Consider the following 26,767-nt stretch of genomic DNA (forward strand, 5'->3'; position numbering starts at 1 on the left):
CACCAAACTTGTAGTAGAATCTTCTATGAAATCAGAAACATCAAGTGGTTCTATGTCCTCAATGTCCATTTCAGAATTTGTGGTTGATGAGTGGGCTTGAGGTGTTGAGGTGAACAGAGGACACCTCGCACCAGATGGGCTGGGTGTTGAAACTGCCGCGTCAGCAGGAGGAGCTGCGCTGACATCTATGTCGGGAACATGTGGTATGCTTGTTGTTGTTGGCCATTCCTCGCTGTTCCACGCCAATAAGGCTTTTATTCCTACTGCGTGAAATTCTAATAGTGTTAGTTTTTTTGTATCTGTTGAGTAGTGGTTATACAATGCGTATGCATTGTGCATGGCCATTTGCAGAAAATAGAAAGTGATCTTCTTGGTCCATTTGTGGGTTTTTCTTGCAAACTCATAATATTTGACCATTTGATCAAAATGATCAACACCTTTCATGAACTTATTGTAATCCACTATGGTCTTTGGTTTGTTCATTTTCACAATTTCTACTCCAGTTCTCCTGTCACATTTACGAATGCGTTTCCTGCGCTGTGCTTGAGTAGTGTCGGCATTGTGGATATTGGTGATGACAGAGACGGGGCGCTTGTCCTTCCAAACTATAACATGATTTCTATTTCTATGAAAACTCCATGAATGAAACTCCATGAAAACTATTTCATGGAGAAAAATCTGAGAGTATCCCCATCCATTTCGGTTAGAAAATGGAATTTATAGAAATATTTTTTCGATGTACTACAAAAGTAGTCTGTTATGCGGAATCGTAAGAAAAAACGGTGACGAGCTATCTCTAATCTAAAGCGCGAAAGTGTTAAATGCCCTGTTTGGGATAGGGGCAGCTACAGTATAGTGCAGCCACAACCGATAGTTGACAGATGCCACCTAGAAAAAAAATCGTGGCCAACATTCCTGGGTGTGAGAGCTTCAGTATTAAGCGAGCCACCAAGGCTGACGCACACATCTTGAGCGCACAGCACTGCTGTTCAGCTTGTGACCACAACATCGCCTAAAAATCTCAAAATATATATATTTTCATGCTATTATTTAGCGATGATAGTGTTACACCCCTGACTGATAAAACTGACCAGGATTCTGATTATAACAGGATTTTGGTGATATTTAGCGCTATGCTCCATGGAGGGAGGAGTAATGCTGTGGGAGGGAGGGTGGTGGTGTCATCTTCTGACGGTGTGTGGCCACCTTTTATTGACTGCACTCACCATACGAGCTTAGTGGTTCGCTATGGTGAACACAAATGTAGATACTTATATATAATGTGTGCATAGAGTGTAATAACAGCAATAGGAGTCGGTTGGGAGCCACCATTTTGGTGAGGCAGGTGCGACGTCTTCATGACACATCATGTTGTTTACTTGTGGCCACTATGGTCTTTGGGCGCCATACCAGCTTATTTGGGTATGGTGAATAAAACAGGTAGATACTTATATATAATATGTGTATATAGCATAATAACACCACAAACAATATTGTTGGAAGAGAAATATTAGTGCGTCTGGCCTTGAGGGCGACTGCCACCAGCTGACTGTGTGAGTAGCTATGTCTTATTGCCTTTACTCACCATACAAGCTTAGATGTACAGTTATGATGAACAAAACATGTAAATACTAATATATATCGTCTGTGTATAGCGATTAAATGCAAAACAATATTGTGGGAGGAGAATGTGGGCGAGTGAGGTGTTGTTGAGGGAGGGAGTAGCAGCGAGTGGCTGGCTGGTGTGTGGCAGTCACCACTCCTTGCATTTTGACTCACAATACCAACTTAGTGGTTCGTTATGGTGAACAAAACATGCAGATACTTATATATAACCTGTGTGTATATAGTGTAATAACAGCAAAACTACTTGCTTACTGTATTGTTTTATGAACATAATAATTGAATCACTAATATGCACACCATAATTTTGAGTACAGCGATGGTTCACACATTTTATTATATAAATATATCACAATTCACACTACTGAATAATATTACTGCAAAAAACTAAGAAAAAATCAGAGACATTGAAATAATTAGGTAATAATATCTATGTGGCAACTGCCACCTGTCAGCTTGGGCGGAGCAGACCTTGTCTGGCGACTGCTCTGTCAATGCCTCTTTTTTGCCTCACTTCCCCACCCGATTGTGGCCAAAATATGCCACCTACAATTTTTTTGTTATTTTTTCCGTGATCAGGGTACACAAATGAACACTTTTATACAACAAAAGAATTTTTTAGATTTTTTGTTGTTGCGCCTGTGGGTGTTGAAGCCATTATGACCCGTAGCGGCCCAAGGGTTAATTCTCGTCCTAGGTTTTTCAATTTTGTATCAATGTGTTTGCAATAGAATACTCCACAGGACTAAAAGTATATAAACTCCAAAAGCCCGGCTTACCACCCGCAGCAAACAGAGAAAGTGAGATTGTGTTACCTGGGAGCGCTAAAGAGCAATGAAATGTGTACACTCTTTTCACTTTGGTCACCTCAATTTTTGTCCTAGGTCTTTCATTTTAGTATCAATGTGTTCGCAATAGAAATCCCAACAGGAGTGCAGTGGGGCCTCGACTTACGATGGTTGTCCGTTCCCAGAGACGGATCGTAAGTCAAAATATCGTAAGTCGAAGCAATTTTTCCCATAAGAAATAAAGGGAATTAAATTAATCCGTTCCCCACCCTCCAAAATATTAACTTACAAATACATTTTATACTGAATACAATGTTTTTTCTAACTACAATACAGTGCATAGGTTTATCTTACCTTTATGGAGGACTCATGATGCATATGGAAGATGGTGAGGAGGGGGGAGGAGGAGAGGTGTTATTGTTTGGTAGGGGAGTCCCCTTCCATTATAACATCAGACAGTGATGACTTCTCTGGGGTACACTCTCTCCTATGTTTTGCCTGCATACCACTAGGACCTGGTTGTGATTCACTGCTTGTTTGTCTCACTAAAAACCTTTCCAGAGATTTTTGTTTTTCCATGTGTTTTAATTTTTGTCTGTAGTGAGGCATCACAGTGTCATTAAAAAGGTTAAGGCAACGACCTACTGCACCGTGATTTGGGCGAGTCCTTTCAGCAAATGTTTGCAATTCTTCCCATGCTGCACACATTTTCTTAATTAATGAGGAAGGGACATTCTGTACTGTTTCCTCCTCCCCTGAAGAAATTTCCTCAGCTGTTTCTTGTTGCTGTTCCTTGTGAAGTTCTTCGGTGTTCTTCACTGTGTTTCTCCACCAGCTCGCAACACACAACACTCGGAACACTATGAATGCCACTTCTTTTTCTAAATTTCTCAAACCATCCCTTGCTCGCCTTAAATTCTTTCGCATTTACATTACTCATTCCAGGGGTTTTCTTTAAAAGGTCTTCATGCAATTAACTGGCTTTTTCACAAATGATGGCCTCTGAAACTCGTATCACCCGCTAACGCCTTGCTGTGTATCCAAATTAATAATAACTGTTCAACATCCTCAAGTGTTTGTGTTCTGTGTTTGTGTTCTGTGTTTCGTGATTATTGATACGCTTTTTGCCACTTTAGCACTCATAATGTCCTTTTTCTTAGCCAGTGTAGTGGATATCATTGACTGAGATTTGTTGTACTGCCTAGCTAGTTCAACAACCCGCACACCGTCTTCATATTTACGAATGATCTCTTGTTTTTGCTCTATGGTCATCCTTACATGGGTTTTCATATGTTGAACCTTACCACTGACTTTCTTGGGACCCAGGGCGTGATATATAATAATTACTTTTATGTTCAAAAAGCAAAAAATCACCACAAAAACGAAATTTCTTATAGGCGTGATCGTCACTAAGCGGGCAGCTGTAGTAAACTGAGGCAGATCGGCCTGCGTGACCGGGAACCATGCGCTCGGTCGACCCAAACGAGTACCAACAAATATTGTTAGTCGACGACATCATCGTATGTCAAGTCGCATTTTTCGATTAAATTTACATCGTAAGTTGAAATTATCGTAAGTCGGGGCAATCGTAAGTCGAGGTGCCACTGTGTATGCATATAATGTAAAAAATCGTGGCGCGCTCCACCTGCCGACATGATGAAAGCAGGCCGCTGTTACCCGAAGAGAGCAGGGAGGCGTGTCGGGCCTTCCATTAGAGAGCGCGGTAATACTGAAAAGTGTATACTCTTTTCAACTTTGTCATCTCAATTCTCGTCCTAGGTTTTCCAATTTGATATCAATGTATTAGCAATAGAATTCCCTACACGATTAAATGCATATGAAGTCTGAAAGCTCAGCGTACCACCATGCACAAAACAGAGAAAGTGAAAGCGCGTTACCTGGGAGCGCTAAAGAGCAATGAAATGTGTACACTCTTTTCACTTTGGTCACCTCAATTCTCGTCCTAGGTCTTTCATTTTTGTATCATTGTGTTTGCAATAGAATTCGCTATAGGAGTATATGCATATATAAATTTCAAAAGCACGGCGTACCACCCACAGCAAACAGAAAGTGACAGCAAGTTACCCCCATGAGCCCTCAGCTAGAGCAATAAATGTGTTTACTCTTTTCAACTTTGTTACCTCAATTCTCGTCCTAGGTCTTTCATTTTGGTATCAATGTATTCGCAATGAAATTCCCTACAGGAGTATATGCATATAATGTACAAAACCACGGCATGCCCCTCCTGCAGCCAAGCCGAAAGCAGGCCAAATTTTTTTAATTTTTGATGCAATACTTCGTCATTAGTGGATATTAACTAAAATTTTGACTCCATACTAAGTCATTTGTGGGCGAAAGTGTTAACAAATAACAAGAATAACAAGACTTAGCATGCTTACAAGGTGCAAAATATAAAAAACAATCAAAGACAGACAAGTTAACTTTACGTTAAAGAACAAGAAATAAAATGGTGCTGAAAATACTGAGTACTAGGCTACTTAAACCTACCACCACACAGGGTAGTGTGAGAGCAGATGTAGCAGGTGGAGCACTGAGGAGTATTCTGACTGGAGGTACTGGCTGGCTTCTATATATACAGGACAGTCACCATCCAGGTGGCGCTGGTGTTTCTATAATTGGAAGCCGGCAGGTAGAAATGAGCACTGCACTCGTTAACTAGCGAGTGAGGTGACTCCCAAAATGCCAGGTGCTTCGGGGTCATGGGTACAGGTGGGGGGTAGGTAGGGCGGTACTGTCTAGACTTCAGAGCACTATAGTTGTTGCTCTTGATTCTTGAATATGCAGATGTGAAGTGGTAGAATAGGTGATGATGGAACAGGCCCAATCTCCTTCCTAGAGAGATTCTTGTAACAACACGTTAAACAAGCTACCGAGGATGAGGGAAGGAAATGTTCCCTCCATGCTGGATTTGATATTCACTAGGAAAGAGGAAGAGATATTTGACATTCAGTACCTTCCTCCCTTGGGTAAAAGTGGCCATGTCTTTTGGTTGATACCTGGTTGATACCTGGTTGATGGGGTTCTGGGAGTTGTTCTACTCCCCTAGCCCGGCCCGAGGCCAGACTTGACTTGTGAGAGTTTGGTACACCAGGCTGTTGCTTGGAGCGGCCTGCAGGCCCACATACCCACCACAGCCCAGTTGGTCCGGCACTCCTTGAAGGAAACAATCTAGTTTCCTCTTAAAGACGTCCACGGTTGTTCCTGTAATATTTCTGATGTTCGCTGGTACTGTAGGACGTTGAACAACTGCGGACCTCTGATGTTCATACAGTGTTCTCTGATTGTGCCCATGGCACCTCTGCTCTTCACTGGTTCTATTCTGCATTTTCTTCCATGTCGTTCACTCCAGTACAGTGTGTCCTCACTTGAACGAACTGTATGGGGCGAAGCCGATTCGTTCCAGTGCGTAATTCGTTCCATCCGTCCGGCCCCAACAACCTTCTTTTTTTTTCTTTTTTTTAAACATATGCCAGGACACATTAGTTTGTTTCTTTGTTGTGTGGTGCTTCATTATAATATCTTTCATGCTCTTTTGGTGTCAATAATAATCTGAGATGCGAGAATCACCATCCCCCACCCCACTCACACCATCCTCCACACCACCCACACCATCCTCCACACCACCCACACCATCCTCCACACCACCCACACCATCCTCCACACCACCCACACCATCCTCCACACCACCCACACCATCCTCCACACCACCCACACCATCCTCCACACCATCCTCCACACCACCCACACCATCCTTCACACCACCCACACCATCCTCCACATCACCCACACCATCCTCCACACCACCCACATCATCCTCCACACCACCCACACCATCCTCCACACCACCCACACCATCCTCCACACCACCCATACCATCCCCACACCACCCATACCATCCCCCACACCACCCACACCATCCCCACACCATCCTCCACACCACCCACACCATCCCCCACACCACCCCCCACACCACCCATACCATCCCCCACACCATCCCCCACACCACCCACACCATCCCCCACACCACCCACACCATCCCCCACACCACCCACACCATCCCCCACACCACCCACACCATCCCCCACACCACCCACACCATCCCCCACACCACCCACACCATCCCCCACACCACCCACACCATCCCCCACACCACCCACACCATCCTCCACACCACCCACACCATCCCCCACACCACCCACACCATCCCCCACACCACCCACACCACCCACACCATCCCCCACACCACTAACACCATTCGCCCCCACCACCCACACTCCCCACACCACCACCCACACACCCCACACCACCACCCACATCACCCACACCCAACCACACCACCCACACCAACCCACCCACACCCAAACCACACCACACCACCCAAACCATACCACACCACCCACACCGTGTATTGAAGCAGCAGGCTTGGAAGCGTCTCAACTCGCCCGACAAAAAAAAATGATGGGTTGACAGGTCTCCTCTCACACCTCCAGGACCCCCCCCCCCCACCCCCCAGGTACCCGGCCATACACACCACAATGCCAAGTCAGCTATTGTTTTCTTCAGGAAACAATAAAACGTGTTAATGATTAATAATGTATATTAATACACGAAAATTAACATATTTTGGCATAAATATTTTACAGCTAAGATTGAGATTTATAATAGAGTATGAATGAGAGGTTTGGCAGCCATGCATGGTCACCACCCTTCTCTCTCCACTTCCACCTCCCCTGACAACACCTTCCACCACTGACCCCACCTGCCTCTTTCCACCACCTGCCTCCCCTGACACCGCCTGCCTCCCCTGACCCCACCTGCCTCCCCTGACCCCACCTGCCTCCCCTGACCCCACTTGCCTACCCTGATCCCACCTGCCTCCCCTGACCCCACCTGCCTCCCCTGACCCCACCTGCCTCCCCTGACCCCACCTGCCTCCCCTGACCCCACCTGCCTCCCCTGACCCCGCCTGCCTCCCCTGACACCGCCTGCCTCCCCTGACCCCACCTGCCTCCCCTGACACCACCTGCCTCTTTCCACCACCTGCCTCCCCTGACCCCACCTGCCTCCCCTGACACCACCTGCCTCCCCTGACACCACCTGCCTCCCCTGACACCACCACAAATGATGCCAGCCACCTCACCAAGGCCTAACGTTCACACGACCTGTGCTTGTTTTATTGGCCTCCTCAAAATTTATTCTAAATAGGTATTAGTAGAGTACGTAGGCTGTTAGAGGAGGGAGGGAGGGAGCCAGGAAACAAACCCCCCCCCTCCTACCCACTCCCCCAATGGCTCAGAGCGACCGGCCGGCCACACAATGCCAGCTGTTATCTACACCCCAATTGTATTAAAAATTCTGTGAAAAGGAAATGTGTTCAAACTGTTTAAAATATGTACTGTATATATTACAATTTTCACCATTATTATTTCTCCAATATGACATTTTTCTAATAAAAAGGCTATTTTCAGTGTAGATAATGCGATAATTATCATTAAATTGACTCTTGGCATCTGACGACGAGAGGAGAGTGAGTGGTCTCTGTGGTCAGGTGGAGGAAGGAGGGTGGGGGCGGGGGAGCACGTGTTGCCTCCTGACAACAACTCTCTCACCAATGCCCCCCTGACACCATTTTATCACCATTTTTATCACCATTTCTCCCTAGAAACAATGCGTAGGGATAATAAAACACTACATAACTGTTTACACTCTGGCGAATCATAGTTGATGACAGCCAGCTCTGACGCTCGGCCTCGGTGACCGCTTGGACGAACATTCCTCACTTAATCGAACATTTGTATGTTCCACTGAACATTTGGTACCGAATTCAATTTGTTCTGCTCTTCCGGGAGTTCGATAGAGCGGGGTTCGTTAGTCTGAGGAAGCACTGTACGTTGTTATTTTACTGTGCAGATTTGGGACCTGTCCCTCCAGTATTTTCCATGTGTATATTATTTGGTATCTCTCTCGTCTCCTTTCTAGTGAGTACATTTGGAGAGCTTTGAGACGATCCCAATAATTTAGGTGCTTTATCTTATCTATGCGTGCCGTATATGTTCTCTGTATTCCCTCTATTTCAGCAATCTTTCCTGCTCTGAAGGGGGAAGTGGGGGAACAAATTTGGGGGAATAAAGTATGCAATGCGTTAAAATCTGGAAGTAAATAAGGAGGTTGAAGCAGTTGAAAACCTGATTTCAGGAGAGGACATTATGGGGAACTTTGAATTTTTTTTAAGGAATTTGACTGGAAAGATTTGCTGTTAGGTAATAAAGTAAATGGGATGTATGTCATGTTTTGTTAAGTATATGATACAGAAACAAAAAATTTATACCAAGGCAGGGATACAGAACTAGGAAACAATTCAATATAAATTGCGAGAGCGCCAGAGACCAAAAGTCACAAAAATGGAATCAATATAGGAAGAGGCCAAACCCCCAAACATACCAGCAATACAAAGATGTGAGAAACAACTACACGACAGTGAGGAAGGAGGCAGAAAGAAATTTTGACAAACGGATAGTGGACAAATGTAAAACAGAACCAGGCCTATTTTATAAATTCATAAACAACAAATTGCAGGTAAAGGATAAATTCAGAGAACAATAACACGAGGGTTGGGAACACATGGCCTGTTTAGCTTGACCAGGCCTGGAAGGGTCCACTTGGGGCAGGCCCCAAGTAGGCCGTCACGTATGTTAGTATGCTAGTAGTTAGTAGTATGTTACTTAGGCCGCTAGGGGTGGGAGAGGGAGGGAGGATTGGGTGATGACTAGGGTTGGGAGGGTGGAGGGGGGGGGGCAAAGGTAGTGTGTTGTTGCATAGAGGTATGGGGTAGGGAGAGTTTGTCACTGGATGTCAGGCTTCTCCGGATATTGGGCTTATCCAGATGGGGATCCTTCCCATATAGTCCGGATAAGCGAGCTTAAACAATATGCCTGCTGCTTAACCGCTGCACTGTGCACCTGTTTTTGACAAAAAACTTCTTAGTGCAATTGTCAAGGACATATTTTTATAATTTGTTTTTATAAATATTTAGGTAAAGTTAATGTTAATGTTTCCAAACTCAACTACTACAATATTTCCATTTAAAATCACAAAGAGTAATGAAAACATTAAAAGACATTAAAATATAGCCTAAATAAAGAAAATAGCACAACTCTGAGAGCCCCCAAAGGCACTTTGGGCAGTGCAGTGGTTAGGTATACAAACATTAACCCACTTGATCAAGCAATAAGAAAGGAAACTATAACCTATAGATATAGGTTTGATTTAATAAGGCGACAATTCCAGTTAAAATAATGAAGCCATTAGCAATCTTCAACAGCAACTCGAAGAGATCAGCAATGGATGGAGAAATTCTGGCATCCCCAACAACATTAGAGAGGACATTAACAGAGAACTTTGTTGGTGGCTCAAAATGTTTCTCTGCAGACCGGTTACCTTGTTCTTTCGCAAATTCAATAACTTGCAACCTGTGACTTTCTCCTCCGCTCTTGGTGTCTAGTATTTGTGATGCATCTTTATCCCCATCTCTGTGGCAATTAGGTGGCTTCGTTGGTGGTGTCCCACCTACAGTCTTATTTGAGGCGACAGTATGAGATTTCATGGTGCTTCTTTTACTACTTCCTTCCTCTTCATCAGTTTCCTTAAGTTACTGAATATGTGGTGATCTATCCTGGCTTTTTTTTGATCGGCACCTCATGCCAAAAACTGTCACCTCATATCGTGTGACACTGGCGGAGCCACTGGGCTCGGTACTACCTTGGCTCGTTTTCCAAGTTGTCTTGTGCACTGTTCTATCCCAAATTCTTTCCCAAGAGGCAGACAAGAGGAGCTCCAGCATATTTCAAAAATCCTAAGTATTGTAGTACAGGATGATGATAGTGAGTGGTGTCCCAGAGAACATAAAGATATAGTGCTTTTGAAAAATAGGTGAGATAACAGGAATGTGCCACGGGAAGTGAAATAGTGGATGAGAAAAAGTTACCCCTAGTGTTTCCAGTGCAGAGAACAACATTCAAGATGGCTGCCGGCAAGAGGAAATACAAAACAGAGCTTGATTTTGCTGGATTCAGTGAAGAAAGCTTTGAGATAACCAGTCTATACAACAAGGTGGTAAAATTAGATACTATTGTGACCTCTCATGTAGAAATAATTAGTAAATTGAAAGAAAGTAATGACCATTTAAATAGCAAAGTTGTATGTCTTGAGGGTGTAGTGAAAGACTTGCACAAGGATAAGATTCAATTGGAAACAAATTGCAAAGCCATGGAAGAAGAAAATAGACTCTTAAAAATAGCTTTGGAAGAAGTTAAAGTAAATTTAAACATAAATGACTACAATAGGTTAGGTAAGGAATTTCAAGAGGATAAACAGCTTTTGTCAGCACAGATGGAGGAAGATACTGCTATGAGGATGATAAACTAATGATGATAAATGCATATAGTCCACCGCCAAGCAGCACATGGTCAAAGGAGGAGCTAGATAGTAAACGTGAAGGTCTTATAACAATAATGAGAGAGATTATAGCGAGAGCGGATAACGATAGATCACGACTGTTGATAGTCGGTGACTTCAACTTGAAATCCATAGACTGGGAAGCATATGAAGCTAAAACAGAAGATTTTTGGACCTGTAAATTTGTAGACCTCATCCTGGAAACATTCTTGTATCAACATGTTAAACAAGCTACGAGGATGAGGGAAGGGGACGTTCCCTCCATGCTAGATTTGATATTTACCAGGAAGGAGGAAGAGATATTTGACATTCAGTACCTTCCTCCCTTGGGTAAAAGTGACCATGTCTTTTTGGGAATAAAGTATGCAATGCGTTATAAGCTGGAAGAAAATAAGGAGGTTGAAGCAGTTGAAAAACCAGACTTCAGGAGAGGACATTATGGTGACCTTAGAAATTTTTTTAGTGAGTATAATTGGACAGACTTGATGCTAGGCAAGGAAGTGAATGAGATGTATGGCAAGTTTTGTGAAATATATGATAAAGGCACAAAAAAATTTATACCAAAACAGAGATGCAGAACTAGGAAACAGGATTGGTTCAATAGAAATTGCGAGAGGGCTAGAGACCGAAAGACACAAAAATGGAATCAATACAGGAAGAGGCCGAACCCCCAAACATACCAGCGATACAAAGATGCGAGAAACAACTACACGGCAGTGAGGAGAGAGGCAGAAAGAAATTTTGAAAAAGGGATTGCGGACAAATGTAAAACAGAACCAGGTCTATTCTATAAATTCATAAACAACAAATTGCAGGTAAAGGATAATATTCAGAGGTTGAAAATGGGAAATAGATTCACGGAAGATGAAAAGGAAATGTGTGAAACACTAAACGAAAAGTTCCAAAGTGTGTTTGTACAAAATGAAATCTTTAGGGAACCAGATACAATAAGAATTCCAGAGAACAACATAGAACACATAGAGGTGTCTAGAGACGAAGTGGAAAAAATGCTCAAGGAGCTCGGTAAGAACAAAGCAGCTGGCCCAGATGGCGTTTCACCATGGGTTCTGAGAGAATGTGCATCTGAGCTCAGCATTCCACTTCACCTGATCTTTCAGGCATCCCTGTGTACAGGAATCGTAGCAGACGGGTGGAAACAGGCTAACATAGTTCCAATCTACAAAAGTGGCAGCAGGGAAGACCCCCTCAATTATAGACCTGTATCATTGACAAGTGTAATAGTGAAAGTATTGGAAAAACTAATCAAAACTAAATGGGTAGAACACCTAGAGAGAAATGATATAATATCAGACAGACAGTATGGTTTTCGATCTGGAAGATCCTGTGTATCGAATTTACTCAGTTTCTATGATCGAGCCACAGAGATATTACCGGAAAGAGATGGTTGGGTTGACTGCATCTATCTGGACCTAAAAAAGGCTTTCGACAGAGTTCCACATAAGAGGTTGTTCTGGAAACTGGAAAATATTGGAGGGGTGACAGGTAAGCTTCTATCATGGATGAAAAATTTTCTGACTGATAGAAAAATGAGGGCAGTAATCAGAGGCAATGTATCAGAATGGAGAAATGTCACAAGTGGAGTACCACAGGGTTCAGTTCTTGCACCAGTGATGTTTATTGTGTACATAAATGATCTACCAGTTGGTATACAGAATTATATGAACATGTTTGCTGATGATGCTAAGATAATAGGAAGGATAAGAAATTTAGATGACTGTCATGCCCTTCAAAAAGACCTGGACAAAATAAGTATATGGAGCACCACTTGGCAAATGGAATTTAATGTTAATAAATGTCATGTTATGGAATGTGGAATAGGAGAACATAGACCCCACACAACCTATATATTATGTGAGAAATCTTTAAAGAATTCTGATAAAGAAAGAGATCTAGGAGTGGTTCTAGATAGAAAACTATCACCTGAGGACCACATAAAGAATATTGTGCAAGGAGCCTATGCTATGCTTTCTAACTTCAGAATTGCATTTAAATACATGGATGGCGATATACTAAAGAAATTGTTCATGACTTTTGTTAGGCCAAAGCTAGAATATGCAGCTGTTGTGTGGTGCCCATATCTTAAGAAGCACATCAACAAACTGGAAAAGGTGCAAAGACATGCTACTAAGTGGCTCCCAGAACTGAAGGGCAAGAGCTACGAGGAGAGGTTAGAAGCATTAAATATGCCAAAACTAGAAGACAGAAGAAAAAGAGGTGATATGATCACTACATACAAAATAGTAACAGGAATTGACAAAATCGACAGGGAAGACTTCCTGAGACCTGGAACTTCAAGAACAAGAGGTCATAGATTTAAACTAGCTAAACACAGATGCCGAAGAAATATAAGAAAATTCACCTTCGCAAATAGAGTGGTAGACGGTTGGAACAAGTTAAGTGAGAAGGTGGTGGAGGCCAAGACCGTCAGTAGTTTCAAAGCGTTATATGACAAAGAGTGCTGGGAAGACGGGACACCACGAGCGTAGCTCTCATCCTGTAACTACACTTAGGTAATTACACTTAGGTAATTATACACAGGGAATAGAACAGTGCAAGAAAGATGTGCAACTCACTTATGCACAAGTGGCCAAGGAGAAGGAAAAAATAGAAGAAGCAGTAAAGGAAGTCAAACACTGCAGCAACGAAGATAAAACAAACATTAGGCTAGAAGTGAGGAAAGAATTGGCATCTAACCCGAAGTTGGTGCAAAACACAGTTGATTGGAGTAAGTCCCTGATCATTTTTGGCTGCAAAGAAAAGAAGATAACATCTAGGTCAGAAAGAGCTGTAGAAGAAGCAAAAGTAGTAGATAAAATTGTTGGCCTCGTGGAAGGTCTTACAACCATAGAGAATGTGTGCGACTACGGGAGAATAGGCAGATATGTAAAAGGGAAAGATCGACCTTTGAGGATCACCCTAAATGGTGCCAAACAGATGGAAGAAGTACTAAGGAATGTTAGAAAATTACAAAGTGATGAGGATGGGAAAGTGTGGTCGTTAAGACGAGATCTTTCAAAAGAAGATAGAGAGAAGCTGAAACTGAACCTCGCCGAGGCAAAACGTTTAAATGAGAGCAGGAATGAAGAAGAAATCAATTCTTTTTTCTACAAAGTGATAGGGGTAGGCAGACCAGTAAAGTGGTACATAAAGGCAAACCAACAAAATCATTAGAGAAAGGGGGAGTGAAAAATAAGAAGAGAGGGAACAAGTTCCTCAAGATTGCATACACTAACATAGATGGAGTAAGATCAAAGATACTGGAGTTAAGTGATATAATACAGCTGCAGACACCAGACATTGTTGCACTCAGGGAGACAAAACTTGAAGATGCTATTTTAAATGAGGTCATATTCCCAAGGGGCTACTCAATTTGGAGACGGGACAGAAAAATCAGGAAAGGCTGCTGTGCTGGTGAAAGAACACCTAAAGGTGAACGAAATAGTGACTGCCAATCCACAAGAAGTTGACATAATAGCGCTAGAGATCTGCCATGAGGATGATAAACTAATGATCATAAATGCATATAGTCCACCGCTAAGCAGCACATGGTCAAAGGAGGAGCTAGATAGTAAACGAGAAGGTCTTATAACAATAATGAGAGAGATCATAGCGAGAGCGGATAACGATAGTTCACGACTGTTGATAGTTGGCGACTTCAACTTGAAATCCATAGACTGGGAAGCATGTGAAGCTAAAACAGAAGATTTCTGGACCTGTATATTTGTAGACCTCATCCTGGAAACATTCTTGTATCAACATGTTAAACAAGCTACGAGGATGAGGGAAGGGGACGTTCCCTCCATGCTAGATTTGATATTTACCAGGAAGGAGGAAGAAATATTTGACATTCAGTACCTTCCTTGGGTAAAAGTGACCATGTCTTTTTGGGAATAAAGTATGCAATACATTATAATCTGGAAGAAAATATGACTGTCGATGCAATTGAAAAACCTGACTTTAGGAGAGGACATTATGGCAACCTTAGAAAAATTTTTAGTGAGTATAATTGGACAGACTTGTTGCTAGGCAAGGAAGTGAATGAGATGTATGTCAGGTTTTGTGAAATATACGATAAAGGCACAAAAAAATTTATACCAAAACAGAAGCAGAACTAGGAAACAGGATTGGTTCAACAGAAAGTGCAAGAGGGCAAGAGACCAAAAGACAAAAATGGAATCAATACAGGAAGAGGCCGAACCCCCAAACATACCAGCAATACAAAGATGCGAGAAACAACTACACGGCAGTGAGGAGAGAGGCAGAAAGAAATTTTGAAAAAGGGATTGCAGACAAATGTAAAACAGAACCAGGTCTATTCTATAAATTCATAAACAACAAATTGCAGGTAAAGGATAATATTCAAGAGGTTGAAAATGGGAAATAGATTCACGGAAAATGAAAAGGAAATGTGTGAAACATTAACGAAAAGTTCCAAAGTGTGTTTGTACAAAATGAAATCTTCAGGGAACCAGATACAATAAGAATTCCAGAGAACAACATAGAGCACATAGAGGTGTCTAGAGACGAAGGTGAAAAAATGCTCAAGGAGCTAAATAAGAACAAAGCAGTTGGTCCAGATGGAGTTTCACCATGGATTCTGAGAGAATGTGCACCTGAGCTCAGCATTCCTCTTCAACTGATTTTTCAGGCATCCCTGTTTACAGGAGTTGTAGCTGATGTGTGGAAAAAGGCTAACATAGTTCCAATCTACAAAAGTGGAAGCAGGGAAGACCCCCTTAATTATAAACCGGTATCATTGACAAGTGTAAAAGTCAAAATATTGGAAAAAATAATTAAATCTAAATGGGTAGAACACCTGGAGAAAAATGATATAATATCAGACAGACAGTATGGTTTTCGATCTGGAAGATCCTGTGTATCGAATTTACTCAGTTTCTATGATCGAGCAACAGAGATATTACAGGAAAGAGATGGTTGGGTTGACTGCATCTATCTGGACCTAAAAAAGTCTTTCAACAGAGTTCCACATAAGGGGTTGTTCTGGAAACTGGAAAATATTGGAGGAGTGACAGGTACACTTCTAACATGGATGAAAAATTTTCTGACTGATAGAAAAATGAGGGCTGTGATCAGAGGCAATGTATCGGACTGGAGAAATGCCACAAGTGGAGTACCACAGGGTTCAGTTCTTGCACCAGTGATGTTTATTGTCTACATAAATGATCTACCAGTTGGTATACAGAATTATATGAACATGTTTGCTGATGATGCTAAGATAATAGGAAGGATAAGAAACTTAAATGATTGTCATGCCCTTCAAGAAGACCTGGACAAAATAAGTACATGGAGTGCCACTTGGCAAATGGAATTTAATGTTAATAAATGCCATGTTATGGAATGTGGAATAGGAGAACATAGACCCCACACAGCCTATATATTATGTGAGAAATCTTTAAAGAATTCTGATAAAAAAAGAGATCTAGGGGTGGTTCTAGATAGAAAACTATCACCTGAGGACCACATAAAGAATATTGTGCGAGGAGCCTATGCCACGCTTTCTAACTTCAGAATTGCTTTTAAATACATGGATGGCGATATACTAAAGAAATTGTTCACGACTTTTGTTAGGCCAAAGCTTGCAGCAGTTGTGTGGTGCCCAAATCTTAAGAAGCACATCAACAAACTGGAAAAGGCGCAAAGACATGCTACTAAGTGGCTCCCAGAACTGAAAGGCAAGAGCTACGAGGAGAGGTTAGAGGCTTTAAATATGCCAAAACTAGAAGACAGAAGAAAAAGAGGTGATATGATCACTACATACAAAATAGTAACAGGAATTGATAAAATCGATAGGGAAGATTTCCTGAGACCTGGAACTTTAACCCTTCCACTGCTCAGGGGTCCTGAGGACATTTACACCCCTGTGCGCAAGAAAAAAAAAATTCAAAAATTTCTTTTCGTCTTCTAAACATGTTAATTTGTGTCCCCTGAGCACGGGGAAAAATAATAAAAAAAATTATATTGTACATACCAATGACACAATTGAGCCAACAAGTTGGCCGATGACGTCACAGAACGTGAGCGCTCAAGGGCGCTGCGTCAGGCAGCCGTCACTCACGGCTGCTCAGGCGGCCCGAGTTGCCGCAAATTTATTTTCGCGGAATTATTTACAGTATTCTTGGGTCATTTTACACAAATTTTTTTTTTTGCTAGTATTGTTCCAATTATTACCACTAGACGTTGTATTATAATAAAAATGGTATAAACTCACTAGGCACTCACATATTAGTGTCACAAGTATGCCCACCAAAATGGTATAATTTACAGGAAATATTCAATGTATATTTTTTTTTTTTTTCAATATAAACACAAAAATAAACTTGATATGTACTTTTATTTACAAAAGAATTACACATTTAGTAGTCCTGGAGACTGTGATACTGTGCGAAACATTCGATATGGCACAGAAGAACGGCACACGCTTCGCACCATGTCAACACCAATTTACGTTTCTGTGGCCTCAATTTGGTACTGGAACACACAACACACCGACGCTGGCCTGCTGCACGAGCTCCAGTTGGTGGTAATTTCTTGATTTGGTGTATCAGAAAGGCCTCCCTGTAAGCGAGCCTGGGTGCAGGAGCATGGTTCAATATTGGGTCTCGAAGGGTCTTTGTTTGTCAGGTGTGTCCTTGCCAAATTTACCTAGTAACTGTTTCACAACTTGAAAACTGAACGAACGGAAATATGGTTTTCTACCTGTCTTCACAAGAAACATGTAACTGTTCAGCATTGTTACGTCAATAAGGTGGAAATTCATTTTCTTTGTCCACTTCACTGTTTTACGTACACACTCTACAGCACCCACCATCATGTCACATTTATCAACTAAACGCATGTTGATGTTGTAGTCCATCAGACAATCTGGCTTATATATTATTTGCTCTGTTGTTCTGTTCACCTTGCCACTGTCCACTATTGTACCAGGGTGAATGGTGGTCAACATGTTCACTTCACGTCTGTCTTTCCACCGCACTGAAAGCATTGCACCACTTTTTCTTACCTCGCAATCACCTACTTGCATAGCAGTGTCAAACACAGGCATTTCCCTTCGTTTTGGCTTTACTGTTCCACACACTCCAGTCTTATCATCAAGCAAGAATTTCGTTAGCAAGGGACTGGTATAATAGTTACCTGTGTACAATATGTGGCCCTTGTTTAGATATGGTGCAAGCAGTGACTTCACCACACTACCTGAGAAGCCATGTTCATCATTAGCAGGAATATCTACATTTGTGGCTGAATAAAGTATCATGTGTAACACCATTCCTGATTCACAGTCACAGAGCACAAAGAATTTCAGTCCAAATCGGTGACGTTTTGAGGGAATATACTGCTTGAAGGCAGCACACATTTTGAAAAGCACAAGGGATTCATCAATAACCAGCTTCTGAGCTGGTACGTAGTAATCTCGGAACTTTCCAATCAGGTCATTTAGCACATGCCTCACCCTCCAAAGCCTATCATCCTGTCTCTCGTCTGCATTATTTGCAAAATGAAGGCACCGTAGGATCAACAGAAATCTGTCTCGGAACATATATTTCCCGAACAATGGTGTTGGAACAGCGTTGTCTTTGCTCCAATAATCTGAAATTACGTGTTTCACACAATGTTTCATCAACATGCAAATTGCGAAAAAGCTCCACACAAACAAACCTGCTGCCTTCCGAGAGCCATTAGCTGCACCACGGCAAGGAATCTGGGGACCAGGAGCTGAAGCAGGCATTGCAACAGTTGGGGCAGAAAGGGTAGATGAGGAAAAAGATTTGGAACATGAGGGAATTTGTTCCTCATTGTCACCATATTGTTCCATGCGGCGGCGCTTGGCTGGGTGGGCAGCTGATGCTGTGAAACTTGACCTGGCACTAGCAGCCAGGGTAAAACTATTCTCCGATTCTTCATCACTAAAACCTGAGAAAGATTCACCTGTTTGAGACTCGTCAATCATATCATAAACGTGCAATGGAACAGATGAACGACGTGCTTGGGCGCGAGGTGGTGTTGAGTAGTAGCGGGTAACTCGTGTGGCATCCTCACCCTCGTGGCACCAACATGTTCACCCTCACTGTCCGTTGTTTCTATTTCTTCAGGCTGTGTATAATCTTCATCTATATCCAAGTCGTCAATATCAGATTCGTCAACGTTCTTGAACAATTCATTTGCAATTTCGTCTTCGGTCAAGACTGCTCGGCGTGGTGCGCTGAGCGAGGTCGCACACTGGGTCGTGATGCGCTCGCCATGGTGTCTGGCCACTAACTAAGGCCTGTGAAACAAAGGAGGCCTGCTTTGGATTTTTTTTTAGACTCTTTACAATCGCCCCTGGCTACGGTATGGGTGATCCCTTTACACTGCGGGACATTTGAATCGTGCCTGGCACCCTTTGGCATATATATATGCCATGCGCATGGTGGGACATGTTACTCATGGCGTATATATACGCCATGCGCAGTTTAAGGGTTAAGAACAAGAGGTCATAGATATAAACTAGCTAAACACAGATGCCGAAGAAATATAAGAAAATTCACTTTCGCAAACAGAGTGGTAGACGGTTGGAACAAGTTAGGGGAGAAGGTGGTGGAGGCCAAGACCGTCAGTAGTTTCAAAGCGTTATATGACAAAGAGTGCTGGGAAGACGGGACACCACGAGTGTAGCTCTCATCCTGTAACTACACTTAGGTAATTACTGTTTCACCTCTGGCCTGCTCAAGTGCTGCCTGAGCTTGCTTGATCTGGACTGAGTTCTTTCATTTCTTTCTTCTTTTCAGTTTACAGTGTCTCCTTCAGTCTGTGATGATTTCCTTCAGTCTTTTGGTTTTTGGTTTCTCTTGCTTCCTTTCGTTGAGTCGGTGAGCTTCATTCTCTCCTCATGTAGTGGGGGTTTTGTTCTTTTGGTCCCAGTGGGCAGTTTGTTCACCTGCAGCTGGCTCCTCCTTTTCTGGCAAAGAATGAGTCAAATGGGGTCTGGAGGGGTCCTTTGGTTATTAATGCTTGGTTAGTGTTGCCAGGGGTGCATCATATGTTGTGTCGTGGCAGCTCTCTGCTGCTACCCTTGTGCCACTGATTCTGCCTCAGTGGATGCTTTGTGAGTTGGTCTTTTTACTTTGGTCCCTGTTCCATGGCTCGTATTGCTTAGGTGGTCAGCAGTGTTATTAAGTCTAGCCAGTCTGCAGTCTACCCTTACACTCATGATGTTAGGAAATATGCTGCTCTCTTGACTATATTCTCGAATATGTCCTGTCTGATATTCAGGCGAGGGGTTTTGGAGGTTGAACAGGGTTCTTGGCGACCCAGTATCTTGTCATTGTGCCTGGGCCCTGGCACCCTTGTGTTGATTTTGGTTGTGTTTCTCAGCCAGGAGTCTCATCTTCATCTTAATTTCTGTGGTGCTCCCTCCTCCCAGGTGATTGCTCACTTGTTTTTCTTCTCTGTGAGTAGTTAGCTTCAGGCAACCACAAAGAGCTTTCCCCAGAAAACCAACACTGAATGTAATGAAATGCCAATTTCTATGTGAACCCTCACAACCTCCCTCCCTCCAGGTTGTCGGATGTTTGGTTACATCTACCATAGAACTGAGGATGAAGAAGCTGGCCTGCCCCTTTTCCCCCAAACAAGTGGGGAAAGTGGGGCGAACGAGGTTGCACTAGTTTTGAGAGATTCCAGTCGTTTGTTTACTTTGTTTTTTTGGCAGTTCTTGGGCTGCAGTGGCAATTGAAGTCGGCATTGGTTTGTTTTGTCTCGATGATTTTCTGGGTGCCTTCCCAGGTGGTGGCATAAATAAATAAATAAATAAATAAATAAATACCTAAATATCACTGCTCATGGTACCTTTGTTGAAATAGCCAGGTTCTGGCTCTGGAATCCGGTAGGTAAATAGAACTCTACAGCTGATGTGACCTAGTAGGTGGTACACTCTGTGATAGTAGCTTCAGGGAGCCACTGGGGCTCACCCTAGAACCTAGAAATTGGCATTTCATTACATTCAACACTTGTTTTTGTGTACTGTATGAGACTGGCATGCCTGATAATGTGAATATTAAAGCAGTATAAGTTTGACAAGATGTTTCATTATACTGTAATAATTCATGTTTATTAAATCTCTTATATCCCTTATTTTTTCTTTGGCAGCCCATCCTTTCAACAAGAGAACTACATCTGTATTACAGACATTCAGTGATTTAAGACTTTATGTAAGTAGTAGATATAAATACTGGTGATACAGTGTAGTATGAGAGCAGTAAATAGGACAGAAAAATATGTAGAGCACACACTCACAAGAACTAAATGCTTTATCTCAGCACTATATGTTTAACTCTCAAAGTAATTACCTAAGTGTAGTTACAGGATGAGATCTATGCTCATGGTGTCCCATCTTCCCAGTACTCTGACATATAACGCTTTGAAACTACAGATGGTTTTGGCCTCCACCACCACCTCACTTGTTCCTGCCGTCTACCACTCTACAAAAGTGAATTATCTTATATTTCTATAGCAGCTTTGTTTAGTTAGCTGAAATGTATGATCTCTTGTTCCTTAAGTTGCAGGTCTTGGGAATTCTTCCTTATCAATTTTGTTGATTCCTGTTACGGCCACTATGGGTCGCAACTGGGTTCTTTGCTGGAGGAACCAAAGTACAGTACTAGTATCTGACCCCAAGTCAATAGTGGCTTTCAAGGAGTAGGCTTGGTAATGCAAATAAAATTTAAGGGGGGGAGTTTAACCACTGTGCTGCACGGAGTTTATTGTGAAATTCCCCCGGTGCGCATGAAATAAAGTGTTCCCCCCAATTTTTTTTTCTTCATAAAATTATTCCCTTCCCTAAACATGTCTATGTAAAAATAAATACCAAATTCCACTTTGGCTGTGGGGATGTGGACAAGGTGCGCTGTGACGTCATCAGGGCCTGGTCGCCCGTGGGGTGAATCGGCCAGACACAGTCGCGCAGGCCATTCAAGCAATGGGTGTTGCCAAAAATATATTTTCAATTATTTGTTTTATATATTTCCAATGCAGTTTTATTTGTTTTTTTTATCATATATGATGAATATTTGTGTCCTTTACAATATGTATATAGTAGAACGTTCATAATGTTCCCTAGAACTGTGATACATGTGTCCACAATAAATGTTTATTGTTGCAATATTTCCTGTTAAAAATTCTTTAAAATTACAATATGTACAGTTTCACACACTATTTACACAGTAACACACTGTATTACACACTCAGTACTTTGGAAGTGAGTAACAATCAACGAAGTAGTCCATGGTACAGAGCGAGACTTCGCTCTCAGTGTACCAGGTACAGATAAATTTTCGCTTCCTGTTTCTTCATTCTGTGTGCTTGCAAATAACGCACTCACGTACACCCTTGGCTTTAGTATTTGTAGGTTGTATGTAGCCAAGCTTGTAAAGCATAAGGTAGTATTGAAAAGATTATAGGAAAAGATCAATTTGTAACGTAGTCTTGAAAAGATCGCTTTGTATGGTCCCACACAGGAAGAGTTTCAGCTTACCTCAAGAGTGTCTGTCAGTCAGAAAGAGATTCAGCTAGCCTCAAATAGTGTCCGTCAGTTAGGAAGAGATTCAGGTATTCGTGAAAATATCTATGGAAAACACCACCATGGAAGTCGCTAACACTGTTCATCTATGCTATTTGTATCAGATGTATCATCACTGAACGCAGAAAACGATTCATCTATGTTTCATCTAAATAAATTGTAGATAGCATAGGATTGCAAAGGTGACGCTCAGAGCTACAACTGGATACGCTCGCTGTATCGTCCTCATAGGTGCTGTATCACTTGCATCCGACCTTTGTGTTAGGTCCTTATTGCGCCTAGCTTCACCAATATTATGACCCTTGTGTTCTTCAAACAATAAGGTTTGAATTTCACCGACAAAGTATTATCTTTCAACACTGCGTCAGACAGGTGTTTGGGAGCCAGAGGCGCGTGTGCCACCCATGGTTGTTCATTCAGTACTAACCCAGCCAGCAGCCCAAGGGCATTCTGGGAATTTTTTCCAAGATAGCTGCCTCTCACTGGAGGTCCTAAGAGTCCATTTCGTACACAACCAACCTCGTACACATTTAGAATTGGCTACGAAAAATCAAAGAGTTTTCTCGGTTGGCGCAGTTTCCCGCCAACCGAGAATACTCGGTTGGCACAGTTAAGTGGTTAAAGGAATACGACACTTCATCAATTATCAATATATTCACATATTATCACTTTCCCATCACCTTAAATAGAATCATAAACGAAGTATTACTACAATGATATATACACATGTGTCGCTCTCATAAGACACTAAGCGCTCCTCGATGCTCATGCAATGCAGCCTTGTCAACTTCCGTGTTTCCTCAACACACAGTACCGTCCTCAACCAGTACTGGGAAACACCAACGAGTCTACCCTAGCCATGGGCCAGCCTATCTACAGTCTCACAAGGTGCTCCTTGTGAACGCCCACAATCACACTCCAGCCTGGTGCTGGCAGAGAACATCAGCCTCGCGCTGCTGGGCTTCTACACGAACAAATACAAGGGTAGCGAACCCCTGGCAGGAGCTCCTTGCAACTAGCTAGTTACACTCCTCAGTAGCACCTCACTGTCGGTCGTCTCTTCCTCTAGCCAGTCCCGGGATACGCCGAATTCTGTCACTGCCACTTCACAGGCAGACAGCAGATACGGCTCAGTTCCTCTTTGGTGGCGGCTCACTGCTCACATAAAGTAGAATGGAGTAGAGAGATAATAGCCTGCCCTGGGTAGACTGACTGTCTTCGTACCACCGCAGCCCTACGTTGCCTCTGTGGATGCAGACACGTCATCAGTAAACTGGCCAGTACTTGGGACACTAGGAAATACTACTTACAGACTCTAACATTGACATACAACTCAATATCCCAATAGATGGTGCTGATGTTGCTAGGCGCCACCTCACCAGAGGTCAGCTACAGCGACTCTTCGGGCTCACCAAGGCAGGAATCTAGAGTCTCTTTCAGGTATCATATTGCCACCACCAGATGGCGTCATCCATTGTGTGGGGGTTTCGGGAGCGGACTCACAGATGGCGTTGACGTTGCTACTCCATACTCCGACGATGGAGTCGGGTTTGTAACAATTCCCGTTGCTGTTTCTGGACATAGTGATCATATTGCCTCTTTTTCTTTTATCTTCTAGTTTTGGCATATTTAATGCCTCTAACCTCTCCTCTTAGGTCTCATCTGTCAGTTCCAGAAACCATTTAGTTGCAAGTCTTTGCACCTTTCTGGGGGGAGCCCCGTCGGCTCCCCGGAGCTTTACCGGCTGATATGCTAATGTCAGACTTTGGCATCAGTCATGTGTATGGAGTTCTACGGCCTACCGGGGACCACGAGCCAGAACCTGGCCCCCTCAGAGAGGCAAGGGGAGCAATGGCCTATAGAAACCCCCGTGTGGTTGGAAGCATTCTATGTCTGCCATCGACCGGGTCAAGCATCCAGAAAGGTAAGCATTCCAAAACAAACCCCTATTCTGGTGAAAATTGCTACCTAAAGCCGAACTAGTGGATAGAACTCTTCAACAGAAAACAAGGAAACTAGTATGACGTCATACGTCACCGCGCCGCTGTCTGCGCAGCTCCCCCCTCCCCGGGAGGGGGAAGGGGGAGCCCCAGACCTCCCATGCCGGCTATCCACCCATCAGTTCTTCGGCTGATGCTATAGGCAATGGTTATGTGCTCCGGCTCCAGTGGTTGTTTAAGCACTGTACCTAGAGTGTTGTGTCTGTTTTCTAGGTGGTGCGTGAGCCGGGAGTGATTCTTCAGTACTCGGGCTGCATGCGCCTAGGGTTTCCTTCCCTAGATGCCCTGTAAGTACTGCCCTTGGGGATTTGGGGCCACCTTCCACAAGTTCCTTGGGTCCTGCCCCTGCTTGGCCGTTTACTGCTTGGTTTTCGGCTGCTCTTTGTGTGCTTGGGTGTTCTGTCTCCCTTGTTCGCCTTAGAGTAAGGGGCAGTTTTTGCACTGGTGGGGCGCAGGGTACTGTGCAGCTTGTCTTTACCAATCATAGCGGCCGGCTCTGTTCCGCTTGGGTACGCTGTCCTCTTGCGGGGTTTTCTTTTTCTTTTTGTTTATCTACCTGGTGGGGGGGTCTGCCTTCGTTTTTACCCCTTGTGTCCCTTGTGTTCTGAGTATTTTCTGGTGGTACCCCTGCTAGGTCCCCGTGAGTGTACATGTCCCGGGGGTTCAGCTCTTAGAAAGTTGTTTGGTAGCTTTGGGTGCCGGTTAGCAGTACCCTGCCTGGGATTACCTGAGCGCGAGTCCTCTTATAGTAAACGCTCGGGACCCTGGGAAACCCCTGGGGGCGCGCGGGTCCGATGGATGTGACCCCAGAGTCCCCCCCTCGCTTCCAGCAAGTTTGAGGGTTGCTCTCACCCTTTGTCTCTGGGTGACTCTCTGTTTTGCCTCCGTCTGCTGCCTGTGGGGTTGGTGACACCTTCGACCCGGAGTCATGCGAGTTTGGTTGCTCGTTGTGGCTCAGTTACCCAGTTGTGCTAACAAAGCGGGTGCGGGCAGCAGGGGCGTTGCACTTGAGCCTTGGTGGTGGCAACGTTCTCGTGGTTTCCTCCCCGGGAGCCCCGGGGCTGCCCCGTTGTAGTTCGTTTTGGGACTTGGGGGTGTTGGTTGCTTCGGTTCCATCCACGCCCCCTTGTCTTTCCCCTGGATCACCCTTCCTGCCTGCATCCGGTTCCTTACCGTCTGTAGGTTCGGGGCGGGGTTTTTGATGGTGTTGAGACTCGGGCAGTCTCAGGGAATTCCGCTTCCGGGGTAGTGACGGGGGCATTTGAGCCTGTTCCTCCAGCCGTGTTGTACGAGTCTGCCAGTGGGCTCCCTTCATTAGTGTTTATACGGCTGCCCCGGTTTTCTGGTACGGCCGGGGCTTTGGGGGAACGGCTCGGCCCCGGGGCCTGTCGTGTAGGTTCCCGGGGCTGGGAAGGGGCTGACTTGGGGGGCCTTGGTCCCGTTGGACCCCGTGGGGGTTTTTATCCTCCTCTAGGCGGGGCTTGTGGTTACGCGGAGTGGGGTTTTTCCTCCCCACTCACCATACGTGCTGTTGGGCGTCGGCCTCTCCCCGGGCTGTGTTCCTTTTTGGGCTCTGCTTCTTTGGCCGGTTTTATTGTTCCTGCTTCCTCTTTTGGCTACTTTTCTCGTGCAGTAGTCCTGGCTGGCGCCTTCCCGCAGGGAGGGTGTGCGGTTCGGCCAGCGTGTTATGCGCATGCGCCGTGGAGTTTGTTTTGGTCTGGGCGGTGTTTCTGTGCTGGTGTTTTGCGCCCTTTTTGCTACAGTGCTTCGCCTCTCGTTCTTCTCCCTGACTGCGGTATGTGGCCCTTCGCGCCGGGGGTGTCCTGGTTCCCAGTTGTGGGGAGGACACCGCGGTTTTCCCTGTGTCATGGGTGTGGACCGCCTCCTTCGCCTCTCCCTGCTCTCCTGCGGGTCCGGCAGGGTCCGGCTCTGGCGTCTTCACCTGGCGGTGCTCCCAGGTTCTTCTGGGCACGGTTGAGTCGTGTCAAGTTCGTGCCACCATTCGCCAGGTGAGTTTCTGCGGTCTGGCGTCTTTTGGCCGGGCGCTGGATGCAGTGTTGTTTATATACCTGTCTTTATTTAGGTATATTTTTGTACGACTGAGACCGTTCGCACACCAGTGACTGTCCCTTTTTTCAACCCTTCCTGTCCCCCTCATGTGCATGTCCAACCCATGCTGGAGTCATTCAGGGGACCCTCCTTTTTAATGTTGTGAGTGTGGGGGTTGTAGGGTTGGTTCTGTACTCACCTGGTAAGGCTCCTGGCTGTGCTTGCAGGATTTGAGCTCT

The 26,767-nt window shown here is 44.1% G+C and overlaps 1 protein-coding gene across 28 annotated transcripts in view; it reads left to right on the forward strand.

Moving 5' to 3' along the window:
* LOC123755665 (zinc finger protein 271) overlaps window positions 1–26,767 on the forward strand; it is a 187,338-nt gene that overhangs the window by 45,364 nt on the left and 115,207 nt on the right. For 16 of the 28 annotated variants that reach the window (XR_006772557.2, XR_006772552.2, XR_006772554.2 and 13 more), the window contains exon 2: window positions 21,051–21,112. The exons of 2 other annotated variants lie outside the window; for them this stretch is intronic. The gene's annotated coding sequence lies outside the window, so the exon portion shown is untranslated. Of the gene's footprint in view, window positions 1–74; window positions 204–21,050; window positions 21,113–26,767 lie in introns of all 28 variants that reach the window. 10 more of the 28 variants (XR_011222978.1, XR_011222980.1, XR_011222979.1 and 7 more) reach the window with 2 other exon arrangements.

Source organism: Procambarus clarkii, chromosome 55 (assembly GCF_040958095.1).
Source record: "Procambarus clarkii isolate CNS0578487 chromosome 55, FALCON_Pclarkii_2.0, whole genome shotgun sequence".
NCBI lineage: Eukaryota > Metazoa > Arthropoda > Malacostraca > Decapoda > Cambaridae > Procambarus > Procambarus clarkii.